At 41.1% G+C, this 14,815-nt stretch overlaps 1 long non-coding RNA gene across 1 annotated transcript; it reads right to left on the minus strand.

Annotated features, from left to right (window-relative positions):
• Positions 1–8,478: 8,478 nt before the first annotated feature.
• On the minus strand, positions 8,479–14,358 carry LOC309849325. The gene is made up of 3 exons (XR_014303658.1): positions 14,149–14,358; positions 12,443–12,619; positions 8,479–9,991 (listed from the first exon to the last, which is right to left on the minus strand). It is a non-coding gene; the product is annotated as an uncharacterized lncRNA (long non-coding RNA).
• Between the last annotated feature and the right edge of the window lie 457 nt (positions 14,359–14,815).

Genomic DNA, 14,815 nt, shown 5'->3' on the forward strand with positions numbered 1-14,815 from the left:
CAGAAGAAAAAGAGAGATGGGGGCAGAAAGTATATTGGAGTAAATTATAGCAGAGAACTTCCCCAATTGGGGAAGGGAATGAGCATCAAAATCCAGGAGGCACAGAGAACACCCCTCAGAATCAATAAAAATAGGTCAACACACCATGATCTAATAGTAAAACTTATAAGTCTCAGTGACAAAGGGAAAATCCTGAAAGCAGCCCAGGACAGGAGGTCTGTAACCTACAATGGTAGGAATTAGATTGAGGGCATATCTATCCACAGAGACGCAGCAGGCAAGAATGGACTGGCATGATATATTCAGAGCACTAATTGAGAAAAATATGCAGCTGAGAATACTCTATCCAGCTAGGCTGCCATTGAAATTAGAAGGAGAGATTTTAAAAACTTCCAGGACAAACAAAAACGACAAGAATTTGCAAACACCAAACCAGCCCTACAGGAAATATTGAAAGGGGTCCTCTAAGTGAAGAGAAAGCCTAAAAGTAACAGACGAGAAAGGAGCAGAGACAATATACAATAATAGTCACCTTGGAGGCATACAGTGGCACTAAATTCATATCCTTCAATAGTTACCCTGAATGTAAATGGGCAAAATGCCATAATCAAAAGACACAGGGTATCAGAATGAATTAAAAAAAAAAAAAAAGACATTCTTATGCTGTCTGCAAGACACCTCCAGATTTAAAGCGAGAGGGTGGAAAACAATTTACCATGCTAATGGCCATCAAAAGAAACCTGGGGTGGCAATCCTTATGTCAGATAAATTAGATTTTAGGCCAAAGACTATCATAAGAGATGAAGAAGGGCACTATATTACACTTAAAGGGTCTGTCCAAAAAGAATATCTAGCAAGTTTAAATATCTATGCCCCTAACATGGGACTAGCCAATTACATAAACTGATTAATAGCAAAATCGAAAAAACACATGGACAATAATACAATAATAGTAGGAGACTTTAACACCCCCCCTTACTGAAATAGACAGATGATCTAAGCAAAAGATCAACAATGAAATAAAGGCTTTACGTGACACACTGGACCAGATGGTCATCATGGATATATTCAGAACATTCCATCCCAAAGCAACAGAATACACATTCTTCTCTAGTGCACATGGAACATTCTCCAGAATAGATCACATCCTGGGTCACATATCAGGTCTCAACCAGTACCAAAAGATGGGGATCACTCCCTGCATATTTTCAGATCACAATGCTTTGAAACTAGAACTCAATCACAAGAGGGAAGTTGGAAAGAACTCAAATAATTGGAGACTAAAGAGTATCCTACTAAAGAATGAATGGGTCAGCCAGGAATTTGAAAAAGAATTTTAAAAATCCATGGAAGCAAATGAAAATGAAAACACAACTGTTCAAAATCTTTGGAATGCAGCAAAGGCAGTCCTGAGAGGAAAGTATATAGCAATACCAGCCTTTCTCAAGAAACAAGAAAGTTCTCAAATACACAACCTAACCCTACATCTAAGAGATAGAAATAATAGCAAAAGAGAAATAATAGCAAAGAAAGCCTCAACCCAGCAAAAGAAGAGAAATAATAAAGTTCAGAGCAGAAATCAATGAAATAGAAACCAAAAGAACGATAGAACAGATCAATGAAACTAGGAGCTCGTTCTTTGAAAGAATTAATAAGATTGATAAACCACTGGCCAGACTTACCAAAAAGAAAGGAGAAAGGACCCAAATTATTAAAATTATGAATGGAAGAGGATATATCACAACCAACCCCAAAGAAATAAAAATAATTACAAAAACATATCATGGCAACTAAACTATATGCCAGCAAAGTTGACAATCTGGAAGAAATGGATGCATTCCTAGAGACATATAAACTAACAAAACTGAACCAGAAACATTGGAAACCTGAACAGACCCACACCCAGTAAGGAGATTGAAGCAGTCATCAAAAATCTCTCAACAGGGGTGCCTGGGTGGCTCAGAGGGTTAAGCCTCTGCCTTCGGCTCAGGCCATGATCTCAGGGTCCTGGGATCGAGCCCCACGTCGGGCTCTCTGCTCAGCAGGGAGCATGCTTCCCCTCCTCTCTCTGCCTGCCTCTCTGCCTACTTGTGATCTCTGTCAAATAAATAATTTTTAAAAAATCTCTCAACAAACAAGAGCCCCAGGCCAGATGGCTTCTCAGGGGAATTCTACCAAATAGTAAAGAAGAAGTAATACCTAGTCTCCTGAAACTGTTCCCAAAAGCATAAATGGAAGGAAAATGTCCAAACTCATTTTATGAGGACAGCATCACCTTGATCCCAAAACCACACAAAGATCCCATCAAAAAGGAGAATTACAGACCAATATCCCACAGAACGCCAAAGTGTTCAACATCACTTGGCGTCATGGAAATACAAATCAAAACCACAGTGAAATACCACCTCACACCAGTCAGAACGGCTAAAATTAACCAGTCAGGAAACAACAGGTGTTGGCAAGGATCCAGAGAAAGGGGAACCCTCCTACATTGTTGGTGGGAATGCAAGCTGGTACAGCCATTCTGGGAAAAAGTATGGAGGTTCCTCAAAAGTTGAAATAGAGCTACCCTACTACCCAGCAATTGCGCTAGCGGGTATTTACCCTAAAGATACAAATGAAGGAATCCGAAGGAGTATGTGCACCCAAATGTTTATAGCATCAATTCTCACAATGGCCATACTATGGAAAGAACACAGATGTCCATCAATAGATGAATGGAAAAAGAAGAAGTGGTGTGTGTGTGTGTGTATATATATATATATATATATACACACGCCATCAAAAAAACAAAGTCTTGCCATTTGCAATGATGTGGATAGAACTAGAGGTTATTATGTTAGGCGAAAAAAGTCAGAGAAAGACAATTATGAGGAAATTGAGAGGCAGGGCAGGGATTTGTAGGGGTAGGGAGGGAAAAAAAATGAAACAAGATGGCACCAGGGAGGAAGACAAACCATAAGAGACTCTTAACCTCAGGAAACAAATGGAGGGCTTCTGGAAGGGAAGAGTAGGAATGGGGTTGACTGGGTTACACACATGGGGAAGGGTATGTGTTATGGTAAGTGCTTTGAATTGTGTAAGACTGATGATTCACAGATGTGTACTCCTGAAACAGGTAATACATTACATGTTAATAAAAAAATTTTTTAAAAATGGGAGAATGGGAAAAAGAAAAAAGGAAAATAGGGGTACCTGGGTGGTGCAGTCGGTTGAGCGTCCATTTTGGTTTCAGCTCACGTCATGATCTCAGGGTTGCGACTGCGTCCCACATTGGGCCCTCTGCTCAGTGTGGGGTCTGCATGGGTTTCTCTCTCCCTCTGCCCCCGACCTTCCCTCCCACACATACACGCATGCATTCTCTTTCTAAAATAAAAATAATAAATCTTTAAAAAAGGGAAAATCAGAATGGTGTTGGCCAGCGAGGCAGACTCGAGGATATTAGTGAAAGCTCGAAAACAGGAACCAAAGCTGGATGACAAGAAGGTTTTGATTCAACTTCCCAATTCAGAAAATTGAAATTAAAAAGTGCTGTGATTTCACCGAAGCAATTCAGACACAAACACCCCAGTTTTAGCTCAGGTTCAACCATTCCTGATGGAGACAGGCCAGGTCAAGGGCTCAGAGGGGGCTGGGCAGGACGAGCCAAGAGGGTCTTGGCCACACGCCGAATAGCAATCAAACATGAGCCAGCAGGAAGTGAGCAGAGCCTGTTAGGGATATGACGAGAACACAGATGGAGTGTCTGTGAGACTCAGAAAGGAAAGGAGAGGGGACTCGTCTTTGCTCGGGGTCTGAGGTTTTTCTTGAGGAATGTGGTCTTGTGTACGGTCCTCTTAGGCATCAAGGATCTGGCCAGAACAAGGGTAAGGGCCCAGGTGTCCTGCAAAAGTCGCTTGTTCCTCGAAGTCAGGGGTCTGGGCATCAAGATGTCTAGTGCCAGTGGTCTGGAAAATGCACATGGTGGCTTCATTCTGTCCTTCTCACCCAGTCCTTCCTTAGATATTATCTGCTGTGCTGCTGGAAGCCCCTAAGAAATCAGTAACTCCTTGGTCTTATAGGGAGGATATACCATCAGACATATATAAGGTTGGGGTGCAGGTCCTGGTAAGAATAGAAGCAGAAAAAGGAGCAAAAAGCAGATTTTTATGGAGTCCCTCAGTTTCCTTGTGACAAGGACAATTACACAGAATGGTAAAATGTGATGTGCTATATTTACTGTGCTTTAGCTTTTGTGCCTGTAATGTTAGGATGATTTTCTGGAATACACGTTCCTTTATGATTGGGGAGTGTTCAAAAGTATGGTGAGGAATGTCAATAAAATTACACCTAACAATTATGAAAGTATAAAGTCAAATATTGTTTAAGTTAAAATCAGAATAACCATAGACAGTATGTACCAGATGGGGGGAGGGTCATGAGGGTACTTTTTATCTTGAAAACATATCACAAAATTCCAAGAAACTATGATCTCCCTCTTCTCCTCACAAGACCCTTAGTAATACAGAAAAACTGCTTTTGAAAAGTGTTTAATCATTAAGATAAAATGGCCATGAAATTTTTTCCCTTAATCATCAGAGTCCTTTAGTTGGGGCTGCTGGTGGCTCAGTCAGTTGAGCGTCTGACTCTTGATATCAGCTCAGGTCATGGTCTCAGGGTCATGGGAACAAGCCCTGCCCTGGGCTCCACACTCAGCATGGAGTCTGCTGGGGGGTCCCTCTTTCCTTGTCCCTCTGCCCCTCCCCCTGCTTGTGCTTTCAAAATTCAATTCAATTAAGTTAAATTAAAAAAATATTAGAGTCCTTTAAGATTCGAGGAAATAAAGGAGAAGTAACTAGAGATTCTAATGTGCTACCCTTCCCCCACCAGCTGGGATGAGAATGACTGTTGCAGGTGCTTTTCGTTCGAATATATCTGTAATGAAATATGTGACATAAACATAATTAAAAATTATGTTTTGGCAAAACAATTACATTTTGGCAAGATAGACCACAATTCCACCCTTAAAGCAGTATTGTTGGACTTGAATTAAAAAAGGTGCCAGAACTCATAGAACAAATAAATTTTATCTAAATAATTATAAGTATAACCATGACCAAAGATGGTTACAGTCTGAAGTTGGTTTATTGTCACCTCATCCCAGTAAAATGCAACTTCCCCCTATTTTTTAAGGACTTTTTTAGTATAAAATATGTGGCCAGTTTAAACGAGCAGCAACCGCCCCCCAAAAATTGACCATAGTGTGAATCTAAACCTGTATTTTTGTTTTATGTGTCTATCTGTATATCAAATAGAATCATACGTACTTACATAATCCCAAATCAAGAATTCAGAACTTATTATGGTAATTTTCTTAATTAGTGCATCAATAATTAAACACACACACACGGAAACAATTCTCTACTGAGTTATTCACTAGAAAAGTACTTCTCACCTTGTAAAAACCATGAACTGTATTTGGAACAGATTTAATTATAATTAACACATTTTTAGCTACTATGGCCATCATCCTTGCTGTCAGTCTGACAATTACAAGAACCTACCGAATTTATTTAAAGAAGCCTTCACCATCTTTCCTGTCCAGTGTACAGCAGCTGATTTATGGGATAAATCAGTCTAGTTTGGTCCATGGAATTTTGGGTCGTGGTTTTCTCAGCAATTCAGAATGCAACACAGAGTTAAAATCCTACAGGCAAGTGTTTGACTGGAAAGATCGTTAACTTTGTCTCTTTTGTCTCTCACACTCTTTGTCTGTCAAACTACAGCCTGTCTTTTTGTTGTTGTTGTTGTTTCCAAATATCTCAAAAGTGCTCGAGCGTAAAGTTGATGGATTTCCTGTTTGCCGAACATTCAGAGTCCGCTACAAGGCAAACAGAAAACTGGAAGAAAACATCTACACGAAGTAAGTCACAGAGTCAGTCAAGCGGACGTGTATAAAGCTTGTTCTACTTGATATGAAGACACAAAAACCCCACCAGAAAAATGAACAAAGATGAAAAGAAGAAAAAAAAAACAAATTTTAGAAAAATAATTGACTAATAAATGTGTTGAAAAAATTGACCTCAGAAGTCATAGAACAAATTCAAACTGAAATAATGAGGTATCTGAAAAAAAAAAGAATCCATTCAACAATTTTTGAACTGGTCATGCTTATAGTCGGCTGAAATAGTATCTGTCTGCACACAAGAGCTTCCTGCAGCCTCCAACTGTACAACTTTTCTGGAAAGGAGTTTGGTAATACAGCCAGTGCATATTATTTATGGATTCCTTCTTTGTTCATTTCACCTTCTGGCTAAAATGTATTTGTAACCACTTGAGGTCATTTGTGGACATGAACAGGGTGATGCAAATTCTGGATCCCGGTGCGTTCAGACAAGACAATCTCTGCCATCTCGTTTCAGCTCTTATTCTGCAAACAGCATCGTAGGAGCCCAGGGCAGTTTCCCCAAATGTGCCACGTTCGCATATTGATTCTCTTAATAAAAGTTAGTTAAGAAACGGTTGGCGCAGGATGCCTAGGTAGGCACAGGATGCCTAGGTAGGTTAAGTGTCTGCCTTCGGCTCGGGTCATGTTCCCAGGGGTCCTGGGTTCGAGCCCCCCATTGGACTCCCTGCTCAGGAGAGAACCTGCTTCTCTTCTTCTCCCTCTGCCCCTCCCCCTTCATGTGTTTTCTCTCTCTAATGAATAAATAAAATCTTTAAAAAAAAACAACAGGTGCAAGACACTTAGACCCTACTCTGTTCCCCTGAAAGCAGGAAACAAATCTCCCATATGAAAAATATCTTCCTTTTACTAAGAAGTAAAAAGCCTTCCTCATCACCAGAGATAGTGACTTTAACGTCCAAAAACCTGCAGAAATAAACCTGGTCACTTTTTACTCTCCACTACCTCAGCAGCTTAGAATTCCACTCAGAATTCCTTAATTTCATTACTGGTCCTCTGTGTGCATGTAATAAAACTCTGTGGGTTTTCTTCTTTTTTTCTCCTGTTAATCTGTCCCTCAGCACCAGTGTTCCTTTCGTGGTCTACTTAGCACTGTTTTTCTCGCTTTTGTGCTTTTTGTTGGTGACTTTGCTGTTTAAAATGGTTCCCAAATGTGGTGTTGTCTGGTGCCTCCAAGCACGAGAGGCTGTTTCTAAGCTTGGTTCAGGCATGAGTTAGGCGGTGCTGCGGGCACAAGTTCCACGTTAGTGAATCAACAACATATATTAAGGAAAAGATTTTAAAGCCTAAACACATGAAAAACAAGGCATTGTGCAGTTAACGAAATGTGTGGAGCCGAGGCCTGCAGGACCCTGACCTGGTACTTCTTGCAGGAGCCGTGGTTCAGTATCTGCTAACTTGGTCTTTCTCCATGAATGTATGGAATAGAACCACCGGAATCTAGAATATAGATCCAACGGACTCTACTGGGAGCACGCTCACAAGGCGGAGCTCGTGACCCCCACAACCTCCCCTCACCGCTGTATCTAGAAAGCATACCTAGAAGGTTGGCCAAGAGTTCGTAGCAGTGTCAACATAATAAAAATTAAAAATACTCAGTGGCGGTGGGAAGGTGTCTTTGATGCAGTTGTCCCCGCCAGAATGAGCAGTCGGGGAGGAGACCAAAGCAAACTTGAGCGGTCTCTAGAAGCTGGAAAAGGCAGCGGCAGCAGATGGAGTCTTCCTTGGAATCTCCAGAAAGAACCAGTCCTGCCAACAAGTGAGACTGATTTAGGACCTCTGACCTCCAACTCTAGGAGAGTAACTTTGTGTGGTTTTCAAGCACTAATTTTGCGATAGTTTGTTACGGCAGCAAGAGGAAGAAGCGTAGGCCCATCTGACATGCACATGGTGGGAAACAAAGACCAAGCAGTCCCGCCGTAGAGCATACACGGTGAATGGGTGGAACACTCTTGCCTCAACAGTTTTGCTATTTATTGTACACCATAAATTTTTTTTAATTTATCTTTTCAGTGTTCCAAGATTGTTTATGCACCACACCTAGTGCTCCGTGCAATCCGTGCCCTCCTTAATACCCACCACCAGGCTCACCCAACCCCCACCCTCTCCCCTCCAGACCCTCAATTTGTTTCTCAGAGTCTGCAGTCTCTCATGGTTCGTCTCCTCCTCCAATTTCCCCCAACTCATTTTTCCTTTCCTTCTCCCCATGTCCTCTGTGTTATTCCTTATGCTCCACAAATAAGTGAAACCAAATGATAATCGACTCTCTCTGCTTGACTTATTTCACTCAGCATAATCTCCTCCAGTCCCGTCCATGTTGATACAAAAGTTGAGGATTCATCCTTTCTGATAGAGGCATCATACTCCATAGTGTATATGGACCACACCTTCCTTATCCATTTGTCTGTTGAAGGGCATCTTAGCTCTTTCCACAGTTTGGCAACTGTGCCATTGCTGCTATGAACATTGGGGTACAGATGGCCCTTCTTTTCACTACATCTGTATCTTTGGGGTAAATACCCAGTAGTGCAATTACAAGGTCATAGAATAGCTCTATTTTTAATTTTTTGAGGGATCTCCACACTGTTTTCCAAAGTGTACAACATAAATCTACAATTATTTATTTACTTTATTATTAGGTAAGTGTTTTTAAAAATATTTTAATAAGTCTCATCAGAAGTAATAAACTTCAAAAAAGCTTTCTTTCTTTCCTCTCTTTTTAAGTAGGTTCCATGCCGAGCATGGAGCCCAATATGGTGCTTGAACTCATGACCCTGAGATCAAGACCTAAACTGAAATCAAGAGTTGGACAATTCACTGACTGTGCCACCTAGGTGTCCCAGGAAGCTCATTTTTAATTAAAAAAAAAAATTAGGTACTAATTTTCATTTATCAAGGAAGTTACAGATAAACATGCCACTTGATAAAAATATTTGTCCACATTTATATCCCTCTTTAGGATATGACTGACCATGTGAAAACCAGAAGGCACAAGTCTACTGAAGAAGCTCGGGCACCTATTTCAGAATTTAATGGTTACTCCAAGAGACAGTGCTCAAGGATGACAACTTGAAATACGTGGCTGCAGGAAGTATCCTGCTGTCTCACTTTGTGAAGCACGGCTTTTTCATTTACCTTCCATGAGCATCCTACGAAGTGGACTTCATTTGTTTTGGCTAGCAGGTTTTCTTGTGTGCACAGCAGAAGGGACACCGTAACACTGTGCAGTTGTCCAGACCCATGGTGTGTGCAACACCAGGAGGGAACCCTCATGTAAACCATGGACTCTGGGTGACAATGATGTGCCAATATAGGGTCATCACTGGCACAGACGTACCATCTGGTGTGGCAGAGCGATACTGGGGGAAGCTGTGCATCGGTAGACACATATAGGGGGTAAATGGAGAATCTCTGTACTTTCCTCTCAATGTTGCTATGAACCTTAAACCACTCAAACAAAAATAAAGTCTTTTAAAAAAAAAAGTGAAGCCACAAGGTTGGGTTCATTCACCAGAGTTACAAGGTGCCATCTTTGTATCAGTCACCGTGTCCCAAACAGGAATCCATGATCTCCAATAACGAGGGGAGGCTATTTTTGTTGGGGTGTTAGAGGTGAAATAGTATCATGAATCTTTACTGTAAATGCTATTAAAAACTTCAACCTTGAGGGGCATCTGGTTGGCTCAGTTGGTTGAGCTTCCAACTCCTAGTTTTGGCTCAGGTCATCACTTCAGGGTGTTGGGATCAAGCCCTGTCTGAGGCTCCTTGCTCAGCACACAGTCTGCTTGAAAGTCTCTCCTCTCCCCCTTTCCCTTCCCCAACTCTCTCTCAAACAACACATAAAATCTTTTTTAAAAAAATTTCAACACTGAGAATAAAGTTTTTTGATCCTGTAGCAATAGAGATACTTATTTTCATGGAACACAGTGTGGTGGTTAAGAACAATGATATCACTAGATTGTTCTCAACCTGTGGAGCAAGAGTGTACTTGGAACTGGTTGTGGTCTAAACACAATTCAAGCAAGCCATGATAGTCTTCCGATTGACCTAGAAGACATCAAAATATACAAACACACTTATTATATACAAAATATACATATATATACACACTTATTATATACAAAATATACAAACACACTTCTGTGATGAAGCTCATGTTGAAAATAATTTCAGCTGGTGGGGCACACACTTCCTCCAGCTTCTGAGGAATGACTTCGTAAATCATCCTAAGTGCCCTATGGTAGAACTGAAGTGTTTGTAAATGCATTCTGTTCTCTGTTTGGTGTAGTATGAGAAATAATGGCTGCCAAGGAGGTCCAGGCCCTTCTTTCTAGATCCTTTGAATGTTCCTTCATATTGTAAAACAGGACTTCACAGGCGTGAGTAAGTAGAGAACCTCCGGACGGTCAGCTTGTCTGGGATTATCCAGGTGGACCCTAAAGGCAGACACTTTTACCTCGATTCTTAGAGAAATGAACATTTGTCGCAGGCAGAAGAGGAAGCCATGTGAGCATGGGTTCAGAGAATGGGGTGATGAGGCCAGAGGCAAGGATTCTTGGCAACCACCAGAGTCTGAGAGGCAAGAAGAGAAGAGATTCTCTCTGGGAGCCCCAGGAGGGGTGCGGCCATAGAGATGCTGACTTTGGCCAGTAAGATAGACTTCAGACTTGGGGCAACCAGAACTAAATGCACAGTGATTCATCGCTGTAGCCACGGGAAACTAATACAGTTAGAGGTGTTTGATCAAGATAATGAATGGAGCACCAGTAACTTATTACAGCTCCTTAATTTGAATCGCAGTGATTGAAAACAAAGCTCACGAACAGTAAGACATCGAAATTTGCTCCAACAAAAACAAGAGAACTAATCAAATTCCATGATGAGGGCTCCAACTGAGCATGATTTCAGTGGGAGTGTCTCAACTTTTGAGAAAACTCTTTGTATGAAATTCCCACTTATAATTGTGCAAATTGACATTTCATTTTGGAATGGGATTAATGGAGACATCCTATAATTTCACAGCATAACTTGGCAAAAAAATCATAAATAAGAATTTGTCTTTCTCGGTGTAAAATCTTAGATGCTAAGTGTAATAAGTCAGACTGAGAAAGACAAAGACCATAGGATTTCACTCATTGTGGAGTCCAAAAAGCAAAACAAAGGAATAAACAAACAAACAAAAAAAAGCAGAATCAGACTACAAACACCAAGAACAAACTGGTCATTGCCAGTGGGGAGGGAAGTGGTGATGGGCAAAATGGATGAAGGGGAGTGGGAGGTACAGGTTTCCAGTTATGGAAGGAGTAAGTCACGGGGACAGAGGCACAGCACAGGGAATATTATTGGTGGTATTGTAATGGTTTTGGTGACAGAGAGCAGCTGCCCTTGTAGTGAGCACAGCATAACGTAGAGCGGTATTGAATCACTATTATACACCTGAAACTAGTATAACATTCTGTGTCAGCTACACTCAGATTTAAAAAAAAAAAACAAAAAAACTTATTACAGTTAGTCTAAATAGAAGCAAAAAGATAATACTGAGTTGATATTACACACACTAAGATGAAAAAATAGTATTATAAGTATCCTCCATTTAATAGAATCTGCTCTGAACTTATCAGGTGTATCAGTAGCTCTATACAGAGAGACTAATTGCTCAATTAAAAATATTATAGTCTACAAAGAAGAGCAAATTGAAAACGTCAGAATTTCAGTTACTGTTAATGCGATTTGTAAAGATTACAGGCAATTTTATATAAAAATTGAAAATAATAAGACCCTATTGGAAAAAAATACATTCTTTAAAAAAACATAAGTGACACTTTATTAGAAGGATAATAAGGAATTGACCAAGTTAAAAGAATAGGTACCAAGGGTTATTCCTTCTGCAATATTTAAAGTTCAATCAGTAGACCCTTTAAAATTTTTGCTTTTTAATGTACGCACACATACGTATGTGTTTTTATTACTTTGGAGAGAATTCTATTTTTGAAATTAGCCTTTGAGTAGCACCTACTGATAGGTCCACCAATATGACAAAAACAATTGTTTGGTGCATACACATTTCAAACATTGTTATTTAATTGCCTCCTTTAGTTCTACAGAGTGCTCCTGCTTACATGAGAAGTTACACAGCTGAATACTCTTGAAGGAACGAATGGCCAAGTCTGATTTCACCTCAGTCTCATCCTTTTAAAAATCTGCTCAGCACTTGGCAATGTTGCCCGTTGTCCTCGGGGAATGAAATGGAGACACCAACTGGGGTGGGCATTGTGTCTGGTGCCTCATATATATATGCACAAGTTGTATCAAGACTTCCATATTAAGGATAAGGAAATGGGTTTATAGGCATCAAGTTGTGGCCAGAAAGCTAACTGGGAGGCAGCAGAGATGGAAGGAGACCCCACTGAACTATGTGCTTTCTTTCTCTCCGAGTGTCTAGAGCACAAACCACTCCAGTTGCCCTCCACGGCCACGTCTCTCTCCTTCGGTGCCTACCTCTCATTTGCCTTCTGCGTCTCGTTGGGCCATTCTCCAGCTTCGCATCTCACCTCCGCGTAAACATCCGATGTGCAGGCTAGTCCCGAGTTACTGATGCACACTTGCCACTCTCATCCTGAACGGTGCACTCCTCCCTCACCAGACAGAAGCAAAATGAAGTCTCGATCGCAGATTCTAAAAGAGAAGGCTCCTCTGTTAGAGTGTCATGCTTGGTAGAGGAAACCACTATTCTCTCCCCCCTTTCAGTCCCGGGGATGGAAGGCTTCTCGCTCCAGAGACATACAAGTGCATATGCTTGATGCTAAGACAGCAGATGGGATGGAATGAGCTCTTCCGGTGTGGACCTTAGCATCCTGGTCTGTCACCGGGCGCCCGTAGTCAGTCTCCGGGGAGAACCCTGAAGTGCAGGGTAGCGTCAGTAGGCATCTCCAGGACCATCAGAAGATGCTCAGCTGTCTGGCTTGAAGTGTTGCATGATCTCAGCGTTCTGTCTGCTGACATCACACAAGGCCGACAAAAATCAGCAGCTTCTTTCTCCTCACACAAATTGCAGGTAGAAGCTACTCTAGATGACTTACCAAAGCCAGTTGCTGAATGCAAATTTAGGAACTTTTCTGTAAGAAATCCCTTCCTAATAACACTCCATGCAATTAAAAGCTTCTGTTCCAAACTTTAAAAAAACAATCCAAGTATCATTGACTTGCAATATCCTGTTCGTTTCAGGTATACAGCATGATTAGGTATTTTTATACATTATAAAATGCTCCACACAAGTCTAGTTACCGGCTGTCTCCATGCAAGGTTATTAAAATAGTGCTTTATTGTATTAAAATATTCCCTATGTTGTATCCTGTATTCCCATGACTTACTTATAACCGGGAGTTTGTACCTCTTAATCCCCCTGAACAAATTCATTCTTGATTACCAGTTTTAAGCTTACCTTTCTGTCTTTAAAAAATTATACTAAATTTGTGTATCTCCCAGATTTCTTGTTGCCATAGTTATAAATCAAAAGGACAGTTAAGGAGGAAATGAAAGAGGCATAACACAACTATAGTCAAGGACATGGTCGTTAAACATGTGGGTATGAAATAGTCTCGTAAGTTACTGTGAATACATTTTTTCTGTCAACCAAATTAAAGTTCTATGAGCCAACTTCGCTTGTGACTTACTATGAATCTGACGCTTGTGTGTATCAAGCTGGTAGGAGTTCCAGACTGATCAGTTTATACATCCCATGGCTTTCCTCCCCTGAAACTAGTTTGCTCAAGAAAAGCCCTTGTCATTCTACATGTTTGTTCCCTTCATGACACCCTCACAATCCATGGATTGTTTCTGGGTCCATTTCAAACGTATTTACCTGACATTTTAACCAAAAATGTATCTAGATATTGCAAAGCATAGAGAGCCATGTGCAAAGCATGCAAAGCCGCGGGTACAACATGGCCCCCGTGTAAAAACACTTGAGGTTGGAGAGCCTGGGTGGCTCAGTCCATTAAGCATCTGCCTTCGGCTCAGGTCATGACCTCAGGGCCCGGGGTCGAGCCCAGGGTCAGGCTCTCTGCTCAGCGGGGAGTTTGCTCCTCCCTCTCATTCTCCTTCTGTGCTTTCCCTCTCTCTCTCTCTGTCTCTCAAATAAACAAAATAAATCTTTAAAGAACAAAAAACGAAATACAACACTGAGGTTGACTTTCAGCACAAACCTTCACCAGGGAATCCTATGATATAATCCTTAATTATATCCTATGGGATTATAGCAGTTTTCCTTCAGAAACATCGCAGAGACCACCGTCCGCTCACAGGATTCACTGATGGCTCCTATCACGCTAGGACAGAGTGGAGAGCTGCGCAGACGGTTTGAGGCCGGGAACTCAATCTGCTGCTATCTCTGTTACGTAACTGCTGACGTCTCGAGCTGAGCCCTCGCACGATGGCCTATTTAGACAGAGGACAGAGAATGCCTGCCTGAACAGACCATCCACGTCACCGAGTCCCACAACAACATGACAGTTGCCAGTTTGGATGTTGATTACCAGGCACTGCTAAGCCATTTAATTGATTTTACGGTTTTTTCCAAAAAAAAAAATTTTGAAACAAAATAGACGAAGGAGAACGCATGCTTTGTCTTAAAGCAAACTGTGCCAATGTCACATCATCACCACTGTGAAGAACACTGGCAAAAACAATTACTGGTGGGGTGGGAAGTAGATCCTATAGGTTCCACATTCCATAAAAAAGCTGGGAAATCCTTTTTGCAGGACAAAAAAAAAAAAAAAAAAAGAGTGCTCACTCAGGCTTCAGAGATTGAAAAACATAATTTCATCTTTCATCACAAGGGTTCTAAAACTCTCAATTACAGTCTTAGATGCT

The sequence above is a fragment of the Mustela nivalis genome, assembly GCF_964662115.1.
Source record: "Mustela nivalis genome assembly, chromosome: 16".
NCBI lineage: Eukaryota > Metazoa > Chordata > Mammalia > Carnivora > Mustelidae > Mustela > Mustela nivalis.